At 43.7% G+C, this 26,276-nt stretch overlaps 1 protein-coding gene across 2 annotated transcripts in view; it reads left to right on the forward strand.

The window, feature by feature from the left end:
• The first annotated feature begins 383 nt into the window (after positions 1 to 383).
• The window catches only part of Arhgap32 (Rho GTPase activating protein 32), a 247,903-nt gene continuing 222,010 nt past the window's right edge, over positions 384 to 26,276 (forward strand). Inside the window, exon 1 of one of the 2 annotated variants that reach the window (XM_060371387.1) lies at positions 384 to 402. The gene's annotated coding sequence lies outside the window, so the exon portion shown is untranslated. Of the gene's footprint in view, positions 403 to 15,180; positions 15,445 to 26,276 lie in introns of those variants that run through there. The other variant, XM_021647027.2, reaches the window with a different exon arrangement.

The raw sequence follows: 26,276 nt of genomic DNA on the forward strand, positions 1-26,276 counted from the left end.
AGATGAAAAGAACCCGTGTTTTTTTTTTTTTTTTTTTCCTGCCTTGGACTGAGGCCTGCAGTGGAGGCCACAAAGGCATTTACGGACAAACTTAAGTGGAAAGGCAGCAAAGAAAGCAGAGAGAAGACTTGGGAAATTGGAAGAGGACACAACCACGAACGTTTCCTGCCGATGGAGATTATCAGTCGTCCCGTGACCTGCTCATTCTCATTTGGAGAAATGAAAATTGCAAAGCAACCCATTCTAGTCTGTTGGGGTTTCTCTGAAGAAACATCTCACAATCTCTTTAAGGAAATCTGTCAGTGCTAAAGCGAGGGGGCATCTTTGGACAGGGAAAGACTGCATAAGCAAGGTGGATTTCTTCCCTGAAGCTGGATCCAGGAATTCAAGAGTTTATCAAAAGTAAGAGAAATATGCATTATGTATGACAGTGATATTGGGGACCTAGCAGTGATTTCTCTCATTCTGCTTTGTCTGGTAGGTAATTGGTTGTGAGAACTGGCCCACCTATTTGAAAGCTGTCTTTGGGATTATTGGAAAGGCGAGTCCTTATTGTAGTCTTGGTCAGGTGAGAGCCAATAAGATGGGAATCTCTTGTCTGAGCACTGGCTACTTCTTCTGCAGGTTACCTGAGATCTTTAACAAATCCAGTTCTAACAACGGTAAGGAAGGGTCTGTTTATAGCTCTGAGTTGGGGCTGAGCAGCCAGTGGGATCTGTGGTGCTTATGTTGGTGATGAAGATTGATTCTGCTAGGCACTGGATGGGTTAACTTTTGGCTGTTTCTGAATGACTGGAAACATGTGTTTGGGGAGGAAAATAAGTAAAAAGACTATCATAATAATCAAAAGCTGTAAAGTGTATGATTTTGATGATGAATTCTCTTCTACATGACTTTATTTCTAGTCTTCTTTTCTATCTCCTTGTTGCCAATCTTTGCTAACCTTTGAATAGTGTTCTCAAGTGCCTGGCCTTGGTACCTGAGCAACTATGTCAATACCAGCAGTGATGGAGGTTAACATGGGGAGTCCCAGCTTCACCTCAAAATGACTAGTTTGGAAGGCAGGGAGGAAGGAGGAATGTGCATATCAAATTCTGTCAAACTTGAGAACATCTGGGCTCTGAAGGCCTAGAGACACGAGTTTAAACCATAACGCTGCTGGTTGTGTGTGATGTTAGGGAAACCATCCAACCTTTCTCTCATGTCTCTGGCACTTACAAAGCAGATATAATTGTATTTAATTGAGTCTATTGTTGGAAATGCTAAGTAACATATTTATAATTAATGTGAATAGCTTAGCATGGAGCAAAGTAAGAGTTTCATATACGTGAGTGCTTATCTGAACAAAATACATGGAACATTTCTTATGCTCCGTGCCTGACCGTTCACGTTAACGCCGTGCGGTACTCTGAGGACTACGGAGTAAGTGCATATCAAGTTTGTTTACATTTTACCAACATGTCCCTCTTTGCCCTTTAATGGCCATTCCTGCCCATACCCTGTCGTCCAAGTAAATAGCTAGGTGCCCTGAGTCCTTGCCCCAAGTATTTGCTCAGGAGAACTTTTCCTGTTGATCTCGTCCCTGCCGCTCCTTGCCTTGCTCCTCTTGTCACTATGCCTGCTGGCTCTGCTTTCTGGCTCTCATTTTTGCTGCCTAGCTCAGTGCTGTGGCTTCCAGGCTCAATGTGTTGGTTTGTACGCTCAGCTTCTCTTTAGACTGCATGTTATCTTTATTTTGGCATTATTTACCATGTTCTGAAAATACTGCCCTCCTTCCTCCCTTTTCCTGTGGACCTCCCAGGGGTGCAAAGAGGTCCTCCATCCTCTGTCAGGAAGAGGTTCCAAATTCCCTGTGAACAGACCCAGATGGAGTAATGGAAAACAATTGAATATTTGTTCAAAATCACTCCCCTCCTGATTAGAGCATTTGGTCCATATTCCATTTGATAAACATCTTTATGTTTGCTTTTAAAATCATTTTCACTCCTTAGTCTTTGAAGATTGGAAAGTAGGGGTTTTTGTTTGTTTTTGTGTGTTTTTTTGTTGTTGTTTTTGTTTGTTTGTTTTTTTCTGGAAAGAAGGCATACTCAGTAAGGTTTGCAAGAGCAATTAAAATAGCATGGTGAGCATGCTCAGGGCACACACACATACACTCAGGCAAAACACCCCCACACATAAAACAAACAAACATAAATAAATAAATAGGGCAAAAAGCATGACAGCCTCCAACTCAAGGAGCTGGTTATTAATTGCCCAAAGCTTGAAATGTCAGCTGCGTTTGGGTGGGTGGTGCCTCCCCTCTCTCTTGCTTGCCTACTTTGAACAACTGAGTCCTCTCCCCAAGGAAGCAGTACAGAAAGGAAGCATCCTTGGCACAGTTGCCTCTCCTTAATGGCTGAGTGAGCATATAGGCTATATAAAAAGGTAGCCCGGAGTAATAATGTGAACAATCTCCTTCTTATGTTTCTTTCAAAGGAAGGAGTCGGGATATATTATTGCCCTTGATATTCCTGGTGTGAGGCTGGAGGGATGGATGCAGTTGATCATTTTCCCAAATCGGCAACCTGGGTCTCTGGTGGAAACTAAACTAAACTAAACTCGTTCCGTATCTGGTAGCCCTGACAGTGCAGACCCCTCTCCCTCGCTTCCCTGGAGAGAGCTCAATTAGTTTGTATTCTCTGTCTCTCTTTCTGTCTCTTGTTGAAACAGAAACTTTCCCTCTGGGCCCAGCTTTTCACAGGTAGCTAGTACTACGCTGTGGCAACAGCTCAGAGACACGTTTGTCTGGCCTGGCCCTGGATTGCTAGCTTAGGAGGACCATGTGACTCTTTGTGGGTTACAAGGCACCAGCCCTGAATTTTAGAACCCCTTCTTACAGTTGTTTAGAAGCTATTGAAAACTTATGTGCATGTGTGCATCTGGTGTGGCCTGTGCACATGTGAGTGCAGGTGCCCTGGTGGGCCGGAGAAGGAGTTGGATCTGTTCGGAGCTAGAGTCGTGAGCCACCTGATATGGCTGCTGAAAACCAAACTCAGGTCCTGTGAAAGTAGAGTTCATGCTCTTAACTGTTCAGCAATCTCTCCAGCCCAGAGCATTTTTGTTTTAAATTGATGTCTCCATAAGGTTAATTCAACGACCATGTAGTAATAAACTATGAAATAAATATTTATGTTTATAGAAATCCAAATAAAAACATGAATGAAATATATGAAACTCAAGAATAAAATTAATGACTATGTAGATCAGGTCCTGAGAGAATATGCTAAGAACTGAATCTGTTTCCTATAATAAACTAGATCTAGGGAGTAATTAGCATCAGACAGCATTAACTCTGTTCCCAGCTGCTTGAGGATTTTATTCAGTTACAAAACTATAACCTTCCTACCGGAACATGCATGAACTTCAGGGCATCTCTTACTGGATCAGGCAGGCCCTGAGCATAAAATCAGTTTTAAAACATATCCCAGGACTTCTTATGTGAAAGTGGGAAGTGTTAGAGAGGTAGAGAGGGTTTTAAGAGGCAGGTCTCCTAGCTCAAGCGTAATGGTATCTGTAATCCCAACACCGGAGAGGGTGAAGAAGAAGAAGCTTGACTTTTGGGCCAGCCTGCTACATACACACTAAGACTGTACCAAAGGGGGAAGGGGCAGGGAGAGAAAAGTAAAGTAAAGTGAAGGAAAGGAAAGGAAAGGAGAGGAGAGGAGAGGAGAGGAGAGGAGAGGAAAGGAAAGGAAAGGAAAGGAAAGGAAAGGAAAGGAAAGGAAAGGAAAGGAAAGGAAAGGAAAGGAAAGGAAAGGAAAGGAAAAAAAAGTCTCTTCTGGATCTCTTTTATTTGTAACTAAGCACTGAGTTCTAAGTCTCAGCTAAGGTGAGGGTGAGGGAACGACTTTTTGTGTGGTTGGTTTGGAGTGTGTTGCTGGGGATTGAACTCCAGACCTTATGCTAGGTAGCTCTGTGCCTCTGAGTTGCATCTGAAATAGGAGAGAAGACTTCTAGTTTTCAGAAGTCTACGATGTGTGCACACTGCACACACTTTAATCAGCAAAGATGACCCAGCAGGCACTGTGGTGGAGGACAATAAAAGAGAGTATGGTACGGACATATGATTACATAAAAATAATGAGAACATTTATTGACATTAAAACTAAACAATGCTATTAAAGGAGATTTTTTTCCTTTCAAATCTCTACTGTTTTTCAGATATAGACTACTGTACTTAATGTCTCTGGGACGAACAGTTATTTTCACTTAAACACAAAAGGCCTTCCTCCCTTTCAGCATCTAAAGTAGGATTCAGGAGCAGCTTAGTAGGTCATCAATCATTCATGTGTCTCGTGCTCCAGGTGTCGGCTGTGGGCATCTAGGCTGATTAAAGCTGTGTTTCTTCATTAGGAAGGCCGAGGGGAGTTCCACCATGCCAGGCTACCAGGCAGGGTCTCTGATGAGGGTGGGCTACCGTAGTACGCTTGATGGTCCTGAATGCATGGAGGAAATCAAGCTGTCCTTTGAGGTAGGACAGTTCTGGTGGCAGCTCTCAGGCCTCTTCACTGGGTTCCTGCTGTGACTGGTCGGTCACTCAGGCCATCTCTGACACTTTAAAATTAGTTACTGACACGGATTCCTAAAAGCACAGTCTGACATGGAAGAGCTACTTCTGAGAAACAAACTCAGTTCATCCTGAAGACCGAGGTTTAGAGGTTAGGCACCAGCAGATGAGGGTTTATGTAATACTCTGCCTTTGTTCCCTGAGCCACATGTGACCTCTCTGCTCCTTCCTGCCGACACCATCCCCAACAGAAAAAAATCCAAGCTCTTTCGCCTCCCGTTCCTAGTCTCCTCCTGAGCCCTAGTAGAGAATAACAGCAGCTGCGACTTTTACATCACGTAAACACTTTATTTACTTTCGTGTTTAATTTCTGCCACTGCCCAATGTTTGCACAGCTGTTTGATGTCTGTATGCCCATAGATTAGCTCGTGCTGTTTTCATCTCTCTCAAACTGCAGGCATTGAGAATCAGAGGCACTCCCTGTTTGCCTTTCTCTGCCCAGCCTTTAGCATGGTCCCTACTGTACAGGTGAGAACTTAATTAGGTAGGCTGCATCTCTCAGTGAGCTTCCCTCATTTCCCTAAAGCTAGCTTTCTCCCTTGGTAAAAAGAAAACACAAAATCCCTGACCTGCTCAGGAAAAACAGGGGGATTGGCTTCATTTTCCTTTTAAAGGACACCATGGAAGAATCATGGTGATGATACTGCGGAAGCCTGTGTCTGGCCTAAGAAACCACCCCCATGGGGGTGAGGGGGAGCCTGGGGGAGCCATATAGGGGCTAGTTTGGAGTCAGGGGTAGTTGTGATTATGGAATGGATTGAATCAGATCTGGCTTGCTTACTCATCAAAAGATAGTAACGAGTGCTAGGCATGGTGGCACATCCCTGGAATCCCAGCACTTAGAAAGCTGAGGCAGGAGAATCATGAGTTTCAGGCTATCCTGAGCTGCAGGATGAGATTTGTGTTTCAGAAACACAAACCAACAAGCATTTTTTTTTTTCACTTTCTCCCACCCCCAAAGAAAAAAAAGCTCCAGTAAAGACCACGTGTTTGAAATGCCTGTTAGTTGAAATACTTAATTTATGTAGAAGAGGCTGGTTTGAATGCCTGTACCTGGCTATGGAATTGTCTTTGGTTTCTTTAGTGGGCATGGGAAAAGGCAGTGGGTACATTAATGAAAAGTAGCGATGGTAACAGAAATGCAAGGCCCTTTGCGGTAGATGAGAGGAAAGTGGTGGAAAGTGGGTGCTCTCGTTTGGGGTGGGGTTCTCTCCTTGAATGTGTCAGGACACTGGGTGTGTTAAGCAGCTTTTTGTTACCACAGTTGAGAAAATTAGCTTATACAGAGAAAAGGTCTACTTTGGTTTACAGTTTTGGAGGTTCTAGTCCATCATCAGTTGTTACTATTAATTTGGACCTGAGTTGGCATATCACCACTGTAATGCATGGTGGAGTAAACTGCTTAACTCAAGGCCAAGAAACAAAAGAAGGGAGCTAAGAGCTTACTATCCCTTCCAAGGGCTCCCCTCAGTGCTCTAAAGACCCCCCACCGGGTGCCACCTCTTTTTTTTATTAATATATATTTACTGCACACAATGTTGGGTTTCATCATGACATTATTATGCAAGTGTATTTTGTACTTTGTTCATATTCGTGTCTCATTTCTCTGCTCTGTCGTCCTCTCTCCCACTAGTCTTTCTTTCTCAAATAGTCCCTCTTGTATTTCCATGTTATACCTCCTAGCCCCCATTCCTACATTCTGTATATGAGAGAAGCATGATACTTGTCTTTCTGATCCTGGTATGATTTGCTTAACATGGACTTTAACTTCATCTATTTTTTTGCAAATGATGAGACAATTTCACTTTTGTATGTGAATGAATAATGCCCCACTGGATACATATACCACACTTTCTTTTAAAAACATGTAAGCATTTTCATTACTTATTTTTATTGCATATGTATGAAGCCTTTGTGTATGGTGTGTTTGTGTGTGTGTGTGGTGTGGTATGTGTGTGTGTTTGCTTCCACATGCAATAGAGCTATGTGAAAAGTCAGGGGACAACTTTAGGAGTCAGTTTTCTTCTTCCACCATGAGTTCTGGGGATTGAACCCAGGTCGTCAGACTTTGTGGCAAGTGCCTTTGCTGAGCCACTTCCCTGCCTCACGTGCTCTCTATACATTATTTGTAGGCTGTCTGTGTATCTTGACCATTGTGAATAGTGTGCAGTGAGGATGGATGGGCAGACACCTCAGTAGCAGGTTGGCTTTCCTTCTTTCACTTTGGCTTGTCTGTTGGTGTTTTATTTGCATCATCTTTTGAAAATGTTTACTAACGGAGCTATCACCTCTGTCTCAACATTACTTTTTATCACCATATAGACTTTATGAATCTCTCTTTGCTTAAACGTCTCTCAAAGTCAACAATTTCTCATACTTGAGTAAACACTAGGTCTTCTACTGAGCACTACCCAGAGAGGCATTCTGAAGCAACTAAATTATAATTTTCTCACCTGCTCAACACATCTCTTTGTTGTATTACTTTGCAAACCATCCCGTTGCCCTAAGCAAGAAGGTCATTGCCATTGCTTTTTATTTTTAAAACTCATCAAAAACTACAGAGAAACAGCTTTTAAATTAGAGTATGACCTGAGAAAGAAGCAGCAAGCTGGTAAGTTTTAGTATGTTACCAGCTCTGCTGGAACCTGGCCCTTTATATCACTCAGAGGAGTAATACTGTTTGTTTTCATCATGAAATACATAGAGGAAAAATTGAGTGGGGAGCAGGGGACTAATATTTTGATAGGCTAGTTTTATTGTTTTGTTTGATATATGATGACCCCTAGCCCCCAGTATATCCAGGGATCATCTGTACTTAAAGTTAAACACAAAATAACTTCCTAAGCCAAGTACAGTGACTTAAAAAAATGCTGTATAGGATTATCTAGTACAGCTCCTCTCAAGTTGCCTGGGAAACCCCCCTATCTTCCGCATTCAGTTTCAGAAGCATGGGTGAACTCTCAGCCAACATGTATTTTGAATATGGCAGGAAAACCCAGATGCTTTAGACTGTCTGAAATGCATTCAGTTCTGGAAACTGGAAGTCATAAAAGACAAGCTCGTGGGAGGGGAATTGCTGGGAGCACCCTGGGAAAGCAGCAGTCTGGGGTTGAGTGACCTCTCTTTGATCTTTCGCTTTCCCAAGTCACTTTCCCATGCATTCCCTCCACACTGGCTTCAGTTCTTTAGATCTAATAAAATGCTTTGGGGTTGGAAGCATCACAACGTGTCTGAGTGGAGTGCTGATTCAGGCAGGCTGAACTTGGAGGGAGGAGTGGAACTTTCAATGTGTTATAGTGAAAGGTCAGTGTGTGTGTGTGTGTGTACTTTCTCATCTTAGCATCTCACTGTTATTGCAGCCACCAAAGGGAGTTGTAGATTCTCTCAAGTTACCTCAATTAAGTATGCCATCTAAACAGCATGCTTGCTGGGTACACAGCTTCAAAGATGCGCTGTACTACCCCAGCACTCAGGAGGCAGAGGCATGTGGATCTCCTAGTTTGAGGCCTGGTATAGCCTACAAAGTGAGTTTTGAGAATAGCCAGGGCTACACAGAGAAACTTTTCTTGAAAAACGACATCAAAACAAAGAAACAAACGACAACAAACAGCACTGTACTACACTCTCCTCCAAAACATTTTGCTGCCTCTCGAGGATTTCCTATCCCAAAATGTGACAGTTGCTTCTTTGTCCATTAAACTTTGTACAGAGCTCTACCTGATTGTGCTTGATAAAAAACACATTATACAAATGTCTGCATTTCAGTACTACTCCTTTTATTTTCTGGCTCACCTTACCATCTAACTACATAATTGTGTGTTGTTGTTCTGATGCTACAGAGTTCAGGATCTCACGTAGGTGGTATACTTGCACAAAGGTAGCCCCTTCCTTCTCTTAAGCTGGTTTTCATTGCTTGAAGGGAATATTTGATGCTGGGTAATTTGTAAAGAAAACAGGTTTATATAGCTCATAATTTGGGGAAGTTGAAATCCCAAACAGTGGCGAGCCCCTACCCCCACCCCATGGTGTTACATCATGGCAAATGGCACCATGGCTGGAGTATATATGACAGGGAGAGATCACACAGTGAAAAAAGAAGCCAGAGACCAAAGAGGAACCAAGCTTACTTACTCTCTTATGATAACCGTCTTTGGGAAGATCAGGATGGGAGAAGAATGACCTTAATCCCTTCCAAAAGGCAGCTCCCCACCCCCGAACACACAGGGGCATAACCAGCTCCCACTAGCTCTCATCTTTAATTGTTCTAATAGCCAGGCATGGTGGTACATGGCTGTAACCCAAGCTTCTCCGGAGGACTAAGGCAAGAGGATGACCTGAGCCTCCAAGTTTGAGACAAGTCAAGACATCACAGAAAATGTCTCTTAACATTGCTACATAGGAGCTGAGGGGTGAGGGACAGAGAGGGGTAAGTGTTCAGTATGTGGACCACATAGCTATCTCTGAAAGAATTTTTTCCTGATACTTTATTTAAAAATGCTGATTTTTTTTTAAAAAAAGTATGTAAAACCAGCTATTTCAATGTTTCTTTTCTTTTTATTTTATTTAAAAATTTTTATGTGTTTTGTCTGCATTCATTCCTGTGTACCAGGTGCATCCTTGGTGCCTGGGGAGGCCAGAACAGGGCATAGGATTCCCTCAAACTGGAGTTACAAATGGTGTGAGGCAGCCCCATGGGTACTGGTAATAAATGCAGATACTCTGGAAGAGCAGCCAGCGTTCTTCACTGCTGAGACTCCTCTCCAGCCCTCTTTCTTATTCCTCAGACACAAGACAAAAATAGTTGGAACTGCAAGAGTCATTGTTTCCAGGTTTTCTTTCTTCCGAAGCATTTTCATAGACATCAAACTCTTGTACTACTGTGATGGTCAACTCAAGAAGAAACGTGTGTAGGCCCATGTCACAGAGGGAGGCAGACATACTAACTGACTTGTACAAGTTTACACGGTAGCACATGACACAAAATGGAAAAAAAAAATTGCACTTCTTTTCAATGTGGTGATCATTTCATTTGGAACAAGAAAGCACTGGACATATTTGATTTTAATTTTTCCCTGCTTTTACTTTTCAACAAATAAAATCTAATTGTGGGGCTCTGGACGGCTCAGTGGTCAAGAGTGCTTCCTGTAAAAGCAAGAAGACCTTATTTTGAGACCCAAGCACCCGTGCATAGGCTGGGGAGATGGCTCAGCAGTTATAGCGCTGGCAGACTTCAGGTCCCCAGAACCCACAGAGGCGCCAGGTAGCGGGTGATGGTCCTCCTGTAATTCCAGCCTCAGAAAGTGGAGGCAGGGGATCAACGGAGCAAGCTGGCCAGCAGAGACTCCCCAAGTGGGTGAGCTTTGCCTTGGAATGAGAGACTCTACCTCAAGAATAAGATGAAAGTGACGGAGGAACAATTCCTGACATCATCCTTGGGCCTCCATGTGCACACATATACATGCAAATATGCACACACACACATGTGCAAACACCGTAGAGATGAAACAAAGCCAACGAAAGCCAAGCATGACTTCACCTGCCTATAACGAGGTGCTGGGGACAGACAGGTCCCAGGAGCTTGCTGTCCAATCCAGGCTAGACAAACAGTAAGGTTCAGGTCAAGCCAGAGACCCTGTCTCAAAAAAAAAAAAAAAAAAAGATGGAAAGAAATGGAGGAAGACACACCCACCACCTTTCTTTTCTAAATCGTTCTTTTTTTTTTTTAAGACTTTCAGGATAAATAATTTGATTTGCAAATTTATAATTTGGAGTTATTCCCATTAGTAATACTATATAATAACAAGTAACAATAGATAAGAAGTGAGTTAAAATTTTTTTTTGGTTTCATGTTAGTACCTTTTGTCAATATGGATACAAGGGTGCATGAAGAAAGCCACTGTCCTAACAGTCTTTACATTTTAATGAAAGAGACAAAAAAGTATCAATCTCACTCAACAACATAGTGATGAGTGCTTTGTGAAAAGAACAGAATGAGAGGCCAGAGTAGACAGACTGTTTGAGACAGAAGCTCAGAAGGTTAATTTAAAAGTCTGGAAGAGCTGGGCTCACTGCTGCCTGCCTGTAATCCCAGCACTCAGGAGGCAGAGGCAGGCAGATCGCTGTGGGTTGGAGGCCAGCCTGCTCTACAAAGTGAGTCCAAGACAGCCAAGGCTACACAGAGAAACCCTGTCTCAAAAAACAAAAACAACAACAAACAGACAACAAGAAGAAGCCAGGAAAATGAAGCTGCTTCTGCAGGTTAGGTTGGTAAAGACTGGACAGGTAAGGTTAAGGGACTAGAAAGGCTGGAGGAAAGCTTCAGAGGTCACCAGTAGCATGATTAGAAGCAGGGAGCCCTGGAAGGCTTCAAGCGAGGAGAAGGGACTCTGGAAAAACAAACAAACAAACAAACAAGCAAGCAAACAAACAAAGGAATTCTCTTGTGGCTCTATTGAGATTAGACAGGAAAGAAAGAATGTAAGCTCACCAGGAGAGTGATGAGGGTCTATCTGGATGTGGATCATTAAGAGGGAAGGGATTACATTCAGTTTGGAGGGTGGCACTCGAAGAATTTCCTGACCAAACCAGTGTGTTGGCTGACCAAAAGGGGTGCTTTGGCCATGGGATGGAAAGGCCTTAGAGAAAGCAGTTTTTGGTTTTGTTTTGAATATAGACAATAATTTTCTTTTAGGACTTGGAATGTAGCTTGTAATAGTGAGTGCTTGTGTAGCATTATATATAAGATGTGTAAGATCTTGGGTTTGATCCCTAGCCCTTCACACACACACACACAGACACAGACACACAGACACAGACACACAGACACAGACACACACACACACACACACACACAGACACAGACACACAGACACAGACACACACACACAGACACACACACACACACACACACACACACACACACACACAGCTGATCATTGTGGTTCATACCTGTAAACCAAAACTCAAGAAGCAGAAGGATCATGGGTTCTAGGCTAGCCTGAGCTACATTATGAGTTTGCATTTGAGTTACATAGAGAGACCTTGTCTTTAAAAGTGTTCTGTTTCAGATACATCAAGGTTGAAATATCCAAGCATAGATGTGTGGGAGTCCGCTGAATATATGTCTAGAGCTCTGGGAGAGGTCAGAGTTGATTCATGGAGTTCTATTTAAAGTCTGAAGCTGGAGATTGCCCAGGATGGGATTGCAGAAAGAGAATAGGAAGAGCAGAAGGTCAGAGCTCTGAAGTCAACATTTAGAATACTAGAGGACAGAGGATGACAAAGGACTTGAATGATTCAAAAGCAAACACACAGACAGGTGCAGCTGGTATCCAGGTTTAAAAAAGGAAGAAAGAAAAAAAAACCCTTTGTTGGAGAATAAGTAACATTTCTACATTGTTGAGTAAGTAAAAGTTCTAAGCCATTGTGGCAGAGGCTAATAAACGCAAAGTGTTGGGCAAGAAGGTGAAGCTTATTATTTCAAATATACCCAGATTTGTCAAACTCTTGTGAAGAGGACCCCATATGTTCCTTAACATGTTGCTCAATAGCTAGGGGAATGTTACAGTTAGCAAATCATTTTGTTTGCTTGTTTGTTTCAAGACAAAGGTATCTCTGTGTAACCCTGGCTGTCCTCAGTTCCCTCTATAGACCAGACTGGCATCTAACACAGAGATCTTTTGGCCTCTGCCTCCTGAGTGCTAGGATTATAACTGCATGGGCCACCACTGCCCAGATGATAGCAAATCTTCCTTAAAAAATCCTTCCTTTGTTGCTCACCCCTGTTTACAATGGGAATGTAATATGAAGCTGGCCTCTTGGTCAGAAAAATAAAGGAGCAAGGCAATGTCAATTGTCAGTTTGGGAAAATTCTCTATTAAACTTGGCCCACTTTTAGCAAGCCAGCTGTTAAGTATTCATTTTTGGGACTCAAATAACCTTCTTTCTCTCCCTTGCTCAGTTCCCAGACTCTTTCTACAACTCTAGGTTAGGTAAGTGTTGCAGTCACATGTGAGGCTGCTCTCCTGGCTGGCTTTACTTGTCTGCACTGACTCTGATTCTCTGCCTAGAGGGGACTGCAATGCAACAGATCTAAGATGCAGGGAGTGAGTCCAGATGCCACCTCCTGCAAGGTGACAGTGCCAAGGCTGAGAAAGGAGGCCAGCCTGAGGCGTCCAACAGTTTCAGAGAGGGGGAGCACTCATTCCTCTTTCTTCCCCTCACCTTGTAAATATTGAAGCAAGTCACACATAGAAAATAAATCCTATCACTTAGCTTCATTTTATAGTTGGATAGGTTTTTCTTTTTAGAGAATGTTGCAATTTTTGTGATTTATATATTTAGAACAGTGAGGATGTTATGAAGACAGAGGTAATTGATTATAAACATCTAAAGCACCAAGGTCAGATGACTACAGAATTGCCCAGTGATCAAAGCCTCCAGTTTATATGCAGGTTTAGCGGTGATAAACAGTGACACAGAGGACATTTGGGATGATTCTATCCAGGGGGAGGGACCTGGCTCACAACAGATGAAGGAGGACCAGAATCCTTGAACTTGCCTATACATCTGTGGTGTTTGGAAAATACCCAGAGTCCATTCTTTCTTTGAACTAATTAGATAAAACACAAATAAAAATAGTCACCAAAATATGTAAGAGGATTTAAAGAAAAAAAAATGTATGTATCATCCAATGTATTCATAAGCCCTAATTCCTTTGTATGTCACCCAAACTCAACTATGGATCATAAACCATCTAGCAGTAAGGATTTCAGGGTTTTATGTAAAACTTTAGGATGTAGAGGCTACCTGAATAGAATGCAGACACACTCTGGAGGATCTGAGCTGTGTAGCCAAGATACCATGGCCTTGGGCAAAACTTGCCTCCTGCAGTGACCTAATTCTCCTTCCACTCTTGACTTCCACGGGCATCACAGGATATTCATATTTCATGCTCACCAAATCCCCAGACCAACACAGGTTACCAGATTCATTCTTGTGCCTCTGGCAGGCATTGCTCGCTGTGACCCAGAGAGGCAGTTTTGATTTGGTAAAAAGACTTTTCAATTACAGAAGGTTTCCAGAGTTCCTCATTTACCTTCTCTTAGGCACTAATCATGAAGACCCTAAGGACGCAAGCGCGTGTGTGCATCTTCCAGTAGAGGGGTGAGGTGCACTTGCCAAACATGGCTTCTTGATGTTTCCCATGTGTGTGCCTCTGCAGTTCTCATTCCATCGCTTTCCTGGTTCTATGCTAGAAAACGTGTAGGATATTTATCCTAAAGAAACGTTGGTTCTACTGTCAGGAAAATGGAATTACTGTACACGTTCACCTTCTAATTTCACCAGGATGTGGTGAAATCCTAGTTTGTGTGTGTTGTGCCCTTGCAATTCAGCTAATTGCGGTCAAGGCCGTGCTCTACATTCAATGACTCCCACTGAAATGACTAAATGCTGAGTGGACCCAGTCACTGCAGTGACATTAGATGATGCAGTATTTGGCATTTATAGGCTTGAACACGGAAGCAAGATACTTAGGTTACCTGCTCCCTTTGCCCCCAACATTAAGATATGAAACGAGTCAGGAGGAGTAAAAGGTATAAAGATAAAAAGGGAGGGAGGGGTAGGAGGGGTAGCGGTGGATGAAAATCCGTAGACTCTCCAGCTATCCCGGCATTCTGTCATACTGATGATCGTTGCAGGTGGAAGTGCTGTACAGCCTTTGGAGGTGGAACAAAAGAACCAGAGGAAGAATCAAGGGCAATGGCAGGCATCCAGTCAGGGGGTTCCCAGGGAGTCCCTGCGTTGCCTCCAAATCCGTCGTCTTATCACGCGCCTTCAAGTTCCCTACTCCTTCACCCTTTCTTGCCCTTCTCCTCCTCAGCTACGCCACTTTCAATTTGCTGGTCCAGAACTCCGGATGTAGAAGCCAACTGAGGGAACTTTTAGGCACCCCTACACCTCAATTCCAAAACACGAGCGGCGCGAATTGTTTCTAGCGTCAAATCAGGCAGAGAGCTGGGGTGGAGGATCTCCTGACTCGCGGCAACGCCCCCTCCCTCCCGGGTGCACTGATAGGATTCTGGGGTCAGCATGGGGAGGAGAGAAGCCTGTGCGGTAGTCTCGGAGGATGCCTTTCCCTGCGGCAACTTCGGGATCTCTGCACCCCAGCAGGACGCTGGGGCCGAGAGGGACAGGCGGAGCGCAAGCCCCGGGGCAGCAGCTTGGCTCCCCGCTTCCTTGCTAAGCGGCCCCCAGCCGCGCACCCCCCGCCCCCCGCAGTGCACATGCTTCCCCGGGACAACAGCAGGCGAGGCCTGGCGACGCGCGAGGCGGCCGTGCGCGCGCTCCTTGCGCCCTCCTCGCGCGTGCTCGTGCCCGCGGCCGCGGCGGCGCGCCTCTTCTCCCGCTGCGGGCGTCGCGGGTGCAGAGGAGGCGGAGCGCTGGAGGCGGAGGCCGAGCGGGCGCGGAACAGCGGGGCGGGGGCGGCCCAAGGCGTGCGGGTGAGGGGGCTCTGCGGCGCGCAGCGGCGGCCCGGGGGTCCAGGGGGCCGCGGGAGGGGAGCGCGCCGCGCGCCCGAGGTGCCGACCCGAGGCCGCGGCCCGCGGCCGGCGCCCCCGCGCCTGACGGGGGGCGGCGAGGCGGGATGAGGCGCTGGCGCGGGGGGCGCCCGGCCGAGCCCCCGCGGCTGCCCTGGGCGGCCCGGCACTAGGCGCGGCGGAGGCGGCGGCGGCGGCGGCGGCGGACGAGGACGGCGGGCCCGGCCCGCGGAGGGCAGACACGGAGCGGAGAGCGGCTCGAAGCGACGCCGCGGCGGCGCGGCGGGGCCGCGGGGCTCGGTAAGGCGCGGGCGGGCAGGCGGGCGGCCGGGGGCGCCGCTGACGTGGGCCGCGCGGCGGCCAGGGCTGCGGGGCCTCCTGAGCTTGGCCAGCGCCGGTGCTTCAGGACGAGCACGTCGCGATCTGATGCTCTCGGGGGCATCTCGGGTCTCTCCCGCCTCCCGGGGCGACGGAGCTGCGTGCCCGCCACCTCTCGCTGGCATCCCTCGGCGAACCGGGCGTTCCGACGGCCTCCGGGCCTGCTGTGGCGCTTCCCGCCCGAGGCCGAGGCCGGCATCCGCGCGCCTCCTCGGGGACCCCGCCGCTCCCAGAGGAGCCCCGGCGCGCCTGGGGGCAGCGGAGCCAGCGGTCTCGACTCCCTGGGACTCCAGTGGAGTTTCCCTTCTCCGCCTAATTGGTTGAAGTTGCTGCTACAGTTGGACGGTAGTGGTGACTTAGAGCCTCCCTTTTCCCCTTGACTTCTCCTGCCCCCCCACCCCCCAGCGAACTGCGTTTCCCATTTTGTTGACGAGTAAATATTTATGTTGAAGGTTTCGTGCCCAGCGTACAGGACACTGTAGGGAGAAAATCAGGTCCGAGTTTTTTTAAATTTTTTTTTTTTTTGAGCTTTAGTCTGGATACTTTAGAACCTCACCTGCGGCTGAGGCTTAGAGAAGGCGGCTGGGAGGAGGAGGCCCAGCTCAGGATGCTTGGGATGGTCTCATAGTTATCCTTTAGGAAATACAATTCGGATAATTATAATCTTGATCATATGCAGAATTACAGTCAAGCTGTAAACTGCTCGAGGCACTGCATGATGCTACATGGATAGCTGGGCCGTAGCATTGTTGTCAGCACCCCTTTTATTTTCCATTCTTTCAGAGTTTTATTTGGCACAGATTGAGACCTTTTAAGTGCGCCTGAATGGGCAGAACTTTTCTGATACATTGGTTGCTTTTGTAAACATTGCTTTTATTTGTGTGCTTCTATTGGAAGAAGAAAAGACGAACGGTGCCTGTAGTAACTGGCCCCTAAGAGTCCACAAACTGTACTAGTTTGATTCAGTGACTGGATTTGTTCGGATATTTTTGAGTAATGATGCTTGTGGTTCATGAATGCATTCTTTTCATTACTGAGTGAATTGAAGTCTAAGTCAGAATCCACATTTGTTCCTTGGCCTTGGGTGGGAAGGCAATAGAAGCGGCGATTGCCACAGCACATCCTCAGAGTTTTTCATGACTCCTGCTGTATATTCTTTTTCATAGGGTTGTGTGTGAAGATGAGGGATGATGATGTGATTTCCATTTGCGGGAATGTCTGGAGTCTGATTCATCCTAAAGTTGGATATGGCAGAGATGCTTCTCAGAACAAGAAATATGTAAGAGTGTGAGGTTGGAACCGTGCTTAGGCCAGTTAATTTGTTCCTGCCGTGGTCTGTGTAGCAGTTCCTGGAATAGAGCAGCACTTTGGACAGAGGCTTGTCCAGCTGTAGCTATGGTGGCAGTCCAGATTGCTTATGATCCTGCCCATGGAGATGGGGGTAGGGTGACGCAGTGTGGGACAAAAGATGTATGTGGGGCAGCGAGGAAGTGTTAGTTGAAGAACCTTGGTCAGTTATATAACAGTTTTGTTTCCGAGGGAGAGGCTAAGAACCAGCAGGGCAGGCTCAGCTGTCATTAGAGCCTTTGATGTCGGTTTGAATTCTAGTAGTAGTTATGCTCCTTTTATTTCCTTTTCCCAACCTCACATTATTTTTCAATCACCAGAAGCTTAGCCACAGTTGGGCTGAGACTTTAATGGCAATGCATTCGTTTCTACGTCTTTCTTTTTTCATCGTTTCTTTTGCTGTTATACCGAAGGTGTTTTTATTGTTGCTTTTTCCTCTCTGGATGACTTTTCATTTAAGACAAGGTCTTGGGGATCCTAGGTTGGCCTCAGACTTGATATATAGCTGTGGATGACCATCAAATTCTGATTCTCCTGTTTCCAATTAAATTTTAATTCTGCAATTAAAAGACATATCACTCAACACTTTTTTTTTTGGTGCTTCATGCATGCTTAGGCCAGCACTGTATCAACTGAGCTGAATCTCCATTGGATAATTTTTCCATCATAACTGACTGGGCATATTATTTGCATAGTATATATAGATTCACTGTTGCCTATAGATGAATTTAATAAATGTCAGGGACTAGCAGATGTTTTCTTCATAAGACAGTTGAAAAGAAAACGACTAAACATAGTATCTTTAAAGGCTTAAGACTCCCATCCTTGAGAATTTTAAGGGTTTAACCAATGAGCATGTAATCTGGTATCTACGGAAGCAGTCTAGAGGCAAGTGGACTTGAAGATAGGCCATGGCTGTAGTTCTGTTACTCAATAACTGTTGTAGTTATTTTTCTGTTGCTGTGATAAAACACGAATTAAAACCAACTTGGAGAGGAAAGGGCTTATTCTAGCTTACATTTATAGTCCATAACTGAGGGAAACCAGGGCAGGAACATGGAAACAGGGACTGAAGAAGAGAGTGGGAGGAATCCTGCTTACTGGCTTGTTCTTTTCCATGGCTTGTTTAGCTTCTTTCTTATACAACCCAGGACTACATGCCTGGGGGTGGCGTTGTTTGTAGGCCATTAAATAGGAAAATGGTCTCACAGACATGCCTATAGGAACTTTGACAGAGGCAATTCCTCAATTGGAGTTCCCTATTGTCAGGTGATTTTAACTTGTGTCAACTTGACAAAACAAAACTGACCAGCGCAGTAGCTTAGTGGCATTGTACCTTCCTGGGGCACATTTGGCATTGCAGAACCATTTTTTAAAAATTTGTAAAATAGATGTGGGAAAGCTTGTATTAGCTTCCTTATATAGTTGGGTCAGGGATAGAATTTCTGTGAAACACTTTGTAAAACCTGTTATGAGGAAGGAAGCACATTATTACATACAGTGTTAAACACAGTCCTATCCCACCTGGCAAATTGGCTAGGCAAATTGTTTTATTAATCTGATTTTTCTTGTTGTACAAGGGATTGGACCCAGGGACCATGCATGCTGGGCAAATAAATGTCCTATCTTTGAGTTCCATCCCAGCCCTTGGCAAATATTTTAAAAGTGGTTTAGAAAGTAGAGATAAAGAACAAGGAAGTCTTAGATTTCTTCTAGTTCTAAGCTTATTCTTGAGGAGCATCCTATGCAAAAACTAACTTTGGACTTTGGAGACTTTTTAGTTATTCTCAGAAAGGTTAAGTGAGTTGAGACTTTGGGTTGCTTTAGAGTATTCAAAACATTCAAGAATTTTACAAGTAAGAATTTGTAAGTCATAAAGATATTTTGTAGGGTTAGATGTGTAATGGTAGAGTGCTTGCCTGCCAATTGAAGGACCACTGTTTGATCCATAGCACTCTTAAGAATCAAATATTGTGTTTTTTGTCTGCATTTCTGTGTGTGTATGTTCATGTGGGTGTACATGTGTGTATGGTGGACAGAGGTCAGCCTCAGGTGTCATTCTATAGAAGCCAGCCATCTTCTTTTTTGAGACAGGGCCTCTAATTGGCTTTGAGCTTACCATGTAGACTAGGCTGACAAGTCAGTAAGTCCCAGAGATCTGTCTGCCTGTCTCCACCTTCCCAACTCTGGGATTGCACATGTAGGCCATCATGCTAGGTGTGTGTGTGTGTGTGTGTGTGTGTGCCTGTGCCTAAGAAAGTACTTTATGGAAAGTACTTACATGGAAAGTACTGTATTGACTGAGCAATTTTCTCCAGCCTCTTTGCATCATTTAGGTTGGAATTGGTATGGAGCTATAAGCCCGAATAACTCACGAACTAAGGGTGATTTAAAATTTTTTAAACTGGTCATGGTGGTACACATTTTTAATCCCAGCACTTGGGAGGCAGAGGCGTGCTGGATCTCTGAGTTCCAGGCTAGTCTGATCTATAAAGCAAGTTCTGGGATAGCCAGGGCTATATAGAATCTCAAACCCCATCTGACCCTCCAGAAATTAAATGGTTGAAAAATTAAAAACATTATTGGGAACTGGGGCTATCGCTCAGTGGTTCAATTGTAGATCCCTGGCCTACATTGTGTAAGGTCCTGAGATTGATCATAAGAGACTGTTTATTGAGATATGGTCACGTGCATTTATTTTACATGCTATTGATGGCCAACTTGGCATCCAACAGTAGAGCTGAATATTTCTAGAGGTAGTGTGTCCAGCAAACCCTAAAATCTTTATTAACATCTAGTCTTTTGCAGAAGAAGTTTGTCAAGCCCTGATTTAGGACTTTTTTTTTTTTTTCTACAAATAGCACAGGTGTTGTTTCCTGTCACAGCCTCAGGAAGTTCTGACTGTGCTTTGGAGCCAGATATGCTTATGTCTAAATGTCCACTGTGATAAGGTCCTGCATAAGCTCATATCTTGGTGGTTGGGTGCCTCTGTTGTAACTAGGAAATGGTTTAGCTACTATCTATCTTAGGCTGCTGTCCTGGGATTAAGTGAATGGTGCTTATCAAATCTTGACACAATATTGAGTAAACAGTAAGCACTAAGTAAGTGAGCATGATAGCTGTAAATTCGTAATACTGTAATACTGTAATAATTTTGAGCTCAGATTTTAGAGGTTTATTTTTGAGGGTTATGCTACATAACACTGAAAATTTTATGGAGTTTATGGAATTTTATGGAGTTTTCTCTTTTACTGAAATTGTTAGTTTACTTAAAAGCTAACAATTAATAATTTGAATATTTCCTATATAGTATATATTTATTAAATATATATTAGATAATTAAAAGAAAGGCAGAAATGTGTCTGTTTTTCAGAAGTCCAGCTTCTTGATAATTTCCTAGCAATGTCGTCAGGCTTACAAAGTAAATTTAAATATCACTTCTATTTTAGTTCTGCCTTTTTTTTTTTTTTAAAGAAAGATGTGCGAGAAAGACTTGTTTTAATTAGGCCAGGGAAGATAACTGTCCCTGTGTGTGCTCTCTACTCTAACTCTTAGGATTTGCAGCAGTGCATTTGCAACATTCTCTTTGGAGTAAAAATAATAAAAGTTATTATTATTTTTTATTATTATTTTATTGTTTAGCAACTTCGATATTAAACTGCTTTCTCAAGTGTTTGCCTTAAATTATTTTACAGTTCAGTAATAGGCTGTGCATCTCAAGTGCTTTGTTTATGGTTAATCCCAATGGAAGAGTGAGCAAACAGAAAAAGGCCATTGTTCTAACAGAATTAAGCAAAGTAGAATTGGGGTCACTGTGGCTCTTGCAGTTCTGCAAATTGTGTGATTGCCTGGCCTTGTGTGATCCTTAACTGCAGTGAGATGAAGCAGGGGAGGTGGAGGAGGTGATTAGTCCCCACGCCGCCCTTGGTAAAACAGTGGGTTGGAGGTGGAGGGGTCTTCCACAGTGGATAGTCCTCTGCACCCGCAACACTGGTGGGGAACAGTTGTAGCACTTGAAAAATGGAGAGGCCTCATGCGTGGTAACATTCTCTCTTCAGATAAAAGCCCAACAAAACTAGAGATTTCTTACCTGGTAGATGAAGGTTGAATAGAAATGTTCCCTAAGGGACTAAAGTAGTAGGATCTGATAAAATAATTACACTTTCACAGTATACGTTGACAAGTGCTCTTCCTTGGCATTTAAAGGGACCCACTGTAGGGTAGGCAAAATGCAGTAGAAATAGGGTGTTTGGTTAAATTTCTCACATGAAAGATATGAATTAGAATATTCAGAGTGAATATAAGATTGTACTATCAGAAATAACTCAGTTATTTGGCCATCCTTTGGCTAGATTTTCTTTTTTTCTTAAAGATTTGTTTTTCATTTTTATTTATATGTATGTATATGTCTCATTTGTGGGAGTCCCAGCGGTCAGAAGAGGGTGTTGTGTCTACTGTAGCTGGAGATAGAGGTAGTTATGATTCACCTGATGAGGTGTTGGGACCTGTTAACTAGGGTTCCCTGGAACAGCAGTGTGAATTTTTTTCTCTTTTCTTTTTTTTAATATTTTTATTAATTACAGTTTATTCACTTTTTTTCCCACCTGTAGCTCTCTCCCGCCTCCCTTCCCAATCCCACCCTTCCTCCCTCTTCTCCACCCATGCTCCTCCCCTAGTCCACTGATAGGGGAGGCCTTCTTCCCCTTCCTTCTGATCCTAGTCTATCAGGTCTCATCAGGACTGGCTGCATCGTCTTCCTCTGTGGCCTGGTAAGGCTGCTCCCCCCTCAGGGGGAGGTGATCAAAGAGCAGGCCAATCAGTTCATGTCAGAGACAGTTCCTGTTCTCATTACTGTGGAACCCACTTGGACACTGAACTGCCATGGGCTACATCTGTTCAGGGGTTCTAGGTTATCTCCATGAATGGTCCTTGGTTGGAGTATCAGTCTCAGAAAAGACCCCTGTGCCCAGATTTTTTGTTTCTGTTGCTCTCCTTGTGGAGCTCCTGTCCTCTCCAGGTCTTACCCACTTCTTTCATCAGATTCCCTGCGCTCTGCCCAAAGTTTGGCTGTAAGTCTCAGGGTCTGCTTTGATACCTTGCTGGGTAGAGTCTTTCAGAAGCCCTCTGTGGTAGGCTCCTGTCCTGTTTCCTGTTTTCTCCCTCTTCTGATGTCCATCCTCTTTGCCTTTCCGAATGAGGATTGATCATCTTACCCAGGGTCCTCCTTCTTGATTACTTTCTTTAGGTGTACAGATTTTAGTATGTTTATCCATATAATATAGGATAAGCAGTGTGAACATTTAACATTAGGACATTTCTCCAGCATGATAGCTTTGTTTAAATGTTGTATCTTATTGATGTTGGTTCTTGTAGAGATGGTATACATTGAAAACAAAGTTGCATTATCACTGTTAGAAAATGTTAAGACTAGATTCAGGCTGCCTGTAAGTATGCTGGGAGACAATTCTGCAGTACATATTCCATTCATTTGTCGGAAATAGTAAGATCTTTATTTTTTGTAACCCAGCCTTTATCCTGGGCAGGTCATCTGACTTCACCCGTTTTGTTTTGTTTTTCTTTGCATAAGAAAGGACTCTTCTGACAAACATTTTCAGTGGTTTTAAAGAACATGTGATGTAGATTCAGTAATTACCTAGAGTATTAAAGACTGACAAAGGGGAGGACGAGAGGCAACTTTTACAGGGAAGCAGTTTTGAACACAAAGCTTGAAAACCTAGGCACTTATTTTGACTCTGCTTTAAGCAGTTTGTGACCTTGAGCACATGGTTTGTCTCTCCCAGATACATTTTCTTCAGATACAAAATGAGAGGTCAGACTGGAAGTCTCTGAGGTCCTTTTCTTGATTCAGAATTCACTTTTTCTTATCTCTCTTTCTCCTTTACTCTCTCTCTCTCTCTCTCTCTCTCTCTCTGTGTGTGTGTGTGTGTGTATGTGTGATAGAGAGAGAGAGAGAGAGAGAGAGAGAGAGAGAGATTGTGATAGAGCAGAGAGATTGTGATAGAGCTATGCTTCCGGTTCCTGTGTATCAACATATTTGGATTCTGTGATTTTTTTTTTAAAAATTAATTCTGTTTTTTTTTTTCTTGCACATTTTTATTGACCTCGCCAAAGGGAAACTGAAAGGACTTATTCATCTTGCTGTATCTGTTCCTTCACATTCATAGTAGTCCTCACCCCAGCATGAGGGAAAACAAATCTCACATATCAGTAGCTATCAAGTATATCTATAGATTTTGGATGCTGCTGCAGCAATGGAAAATGGATAAGAAAGAAGGTGTCTTGGAGCCTCTGCTTAGGGAGCTGTGTTAGGAAGAGTATTTAAAACACAAGGAAGAAGACAGTGGGACGAGGCTGCATTATTGGACATGTGGGGGAATGAGTATTAACTCCTTCACATTCTGAAATTGGGTCACTTTCTCCTTGGCTGAGCAGTAGCAGCTCTTAAAGAATCTGTCAGTACCTAAGTGAGGACCGCTCAGTGTAGGCCATATTAGATGGAAGGCAGAAGTCACAGACTTTTAAACATTTTGTTTAGTTATTTACTCTTGTGTATGGTATTTGTGACCACACCTGTACATTCAGGGCCAGCAGAGGACTTTGGTTATTTCCCTCTTTCCCTCTATTGTTTTCTGCCTTATTTTATTTATTTGTTTATTTTTTAGACATGTTCTTTAACTGGCCCTGAAGCTTGTCATTTTGGCTGGGGTGGCTAGCCAACTAACTTGTAAGATCTGCCCATCTTTGTTTCTTAAAGTTGGCAGGTGTCTCTGGGTGCTAGGGATTTGAACTCAGGTCTTCATGCTTATACAAAAAGTGCTCTTACCTACAGAGTTAACTCCCTAGCCCCAGAAGTTAGCTATTTTACACATTTTAATTTACCAGAAGTGTAATTTAAATTACACTTAAGGGACAGTCTTTCTTCTGAAAAGGCAGTCATGTGGGAAGTGGTAAGAGACCAAATGGACCCTGTTAGAACACAGTTTAATCCACAGATCTCCTTACCATCTTGGCTTCCATCTGCATTTCTTTCTTTCTTAACCCATGTTTTTTTAGGCACACGTGGTTATGTTACTGGCGAGTCTGGTAACTAATTGTTTTCTAGATGCCATTCTTTCAACTTCTCTCTGGTTTTATCTTGACATGTGTCTGCCCAGCTAGCTACTACATTTCCTAGTCTCTTTCTGATAGCTAGGCATGGACATGTGACTCAATTCTAGCTAAATGGATGTGAACACAAGTGGTGTGTGTGATATCTAGGTCATGGCCTTAGAGAGGCAGCTAATTGCCTTCCACTCCCCCTTCTTCCTTTTCGTGGATGAGAGTGTATCATGTTAACAGAGTGCTGGGACATACTATTCAACCTTGTAGCTGAGAGCTTTGCCTTTGAGGATGAGCTTTGCAGTGGATGAATAATATAGGTCCCTGATAATTTTTGCAGTAGAGCCATGTCCTTGCTTGGGACTGCTCATTTTTTCTAGATGGATAGTGAGAGAGGAATAATATTTTTCATTCCAGTCATTGTTACCTTAATTGAATAAATCACCTGCTTCAAACTACATTTGCTTTTACCTTAGCCTTCCTTCTGCTGCTCAATTGCTTTGTTCTCTTTGTAGCAGAAAATTTTGAAGAGTTGTTTATGTTTCTTGTTTCTCCTTTCTTACTTGATACTTTTTAGCTTGAGCCATTGTGCTTTTGTTCCACCCTTCTGCTGATACTGTTATTTATTTATTTATTTTTTAATAAATTTTAGTCTGGGGATGTAGCTCAGTTGGTACAGTACTTGCCAAGTATACATAAAGCCCTGGTTATGTCCCCGATGCCAAACAAACTAGATATACTGACATGTGTCTCTGATCCTATCATTCGTGAGGTCTGGAGGCAGCAGGATCTGGAGTTACAGGTCGTCCTTGGCTTCATAGCTAATTTGAAGGCTGGTACATATGAGGTCCTGAATTTACACACACACACACACACACACACACACACACACACACACATAAATACACACACCTCATGCCAGGTTTGGTAGCACACACCTACAACACTAGTACTTGTCAATTGGAGGCAGGAGGATCAGGAGTTCAAGGCCAATCTTAGCTACATAGTCAGTTTATAGCTAGCCTGAGTTATATAAAAACATACTTTTTTTTTTCTTGCCAGGTGTGGCACACATCTATAGTCCTAGTATCCAGAAGACAGAGTCTTGATTGTCACAAGTTCGAGCCCTGCTTGGTCTAGTGATTTCCAGGCCAACCAGAGCTACAAAGGGAGATTCTGTTTCAACAAAACAATAAAAGGATTTTTATTCATTTATTTGTTTTTCAGTTCTGGGGATTGAAGCCAAACCATACACATAAAAGGCAAGAACTCTATCACAGGACTCCATCCCCAGGCCTGAAACTGGTATCTTCCCAGTTCATTGCCTGAACCTTGCTGTCATTTCACTCTGATACTGTCTAGCAGCCACATTTTGATTTTCTATATCCCTTTTTTGTCATCTTATTTCTGCTTGAAATTTTGGAATGCCCCTGGCTTTTAAGTGATTCACCCATTTTTATGGTGTAGAGTCACATTTCTAATCCTTCTGTCCTTATGTTACTTAGGGTCTCTATTACTTTAAAAGACACCATGACCCCAACAACTCCGGAAAACATTAAATTGGGCCTGACATACAGGTTCAGAGGTTTAGTCCATTATTGTCATGGTGGGAAACATGGGGCCCACGGGCAGACATGGTACTGGAGAAGGAGCCAAGAGTTCTATATCTGCATCAACAGGCAGCAGGAAGAGAGAGAGTGACACTGTTCATGGCTTGAGCACTTGAAACCTCAAAGCCCACCTTCAGTGATACACTTCCTCCAAAGCCACATCTACTCCACCAAGGCCACACCTCCTAATAGTGCCACTTCCTATGAGTTGGTGAGGACCATTTTCATCCAAGTCACCACAGCCTTTGAGTGCTAGACTAATCTTAGTCCATGTCTCTTTCTGGGTTTTTGGTACATACCTCTGAGGACAGCATGGACAAAACAAGACTGTGGGTTCTTTTCCTTTCCTTCTTCCTCTCCTTTTATGTATTCCCTGTCCTATAAGTGGTACCTTCATCTGTGAAGACTGAAACCTCTGGAGTCACCCTTGACTTCTTATCTCATGTTAAGGCTTGCCAAGCTCAACCCTCACAGTAGGGTCTGCTTCAGACTCCATCTTATTATTATTATTTTTTCACTGTTAACAACATAGGCCAAGCTACTTTGTCTTAGAAACCTGCCAGAAATTTCTCTGCTCCTGCTCCAGACTCTGTCGTTTTTCTTACATTACTTATCACAGGGGTCAAAGTAATGGTAAATATTCATCACATCTTAACATTCTCCTTTTGAATGACTCTA

Source organism: Meriones unguiculatus, chromosome 1, assembly GCF_030254825.1.
Source record: "Meriones unguiculatus strain TT.TT164.6M chromosome 1, Bangor_MerUng_6.1, whole genome shotgun sequence".
NCBI classification, from domain to species: Eukaryota; Metazoa; Chordata; class Mammalia; order Rodentia; family Muridae; genus Meriones; species Meriones unguiculatus.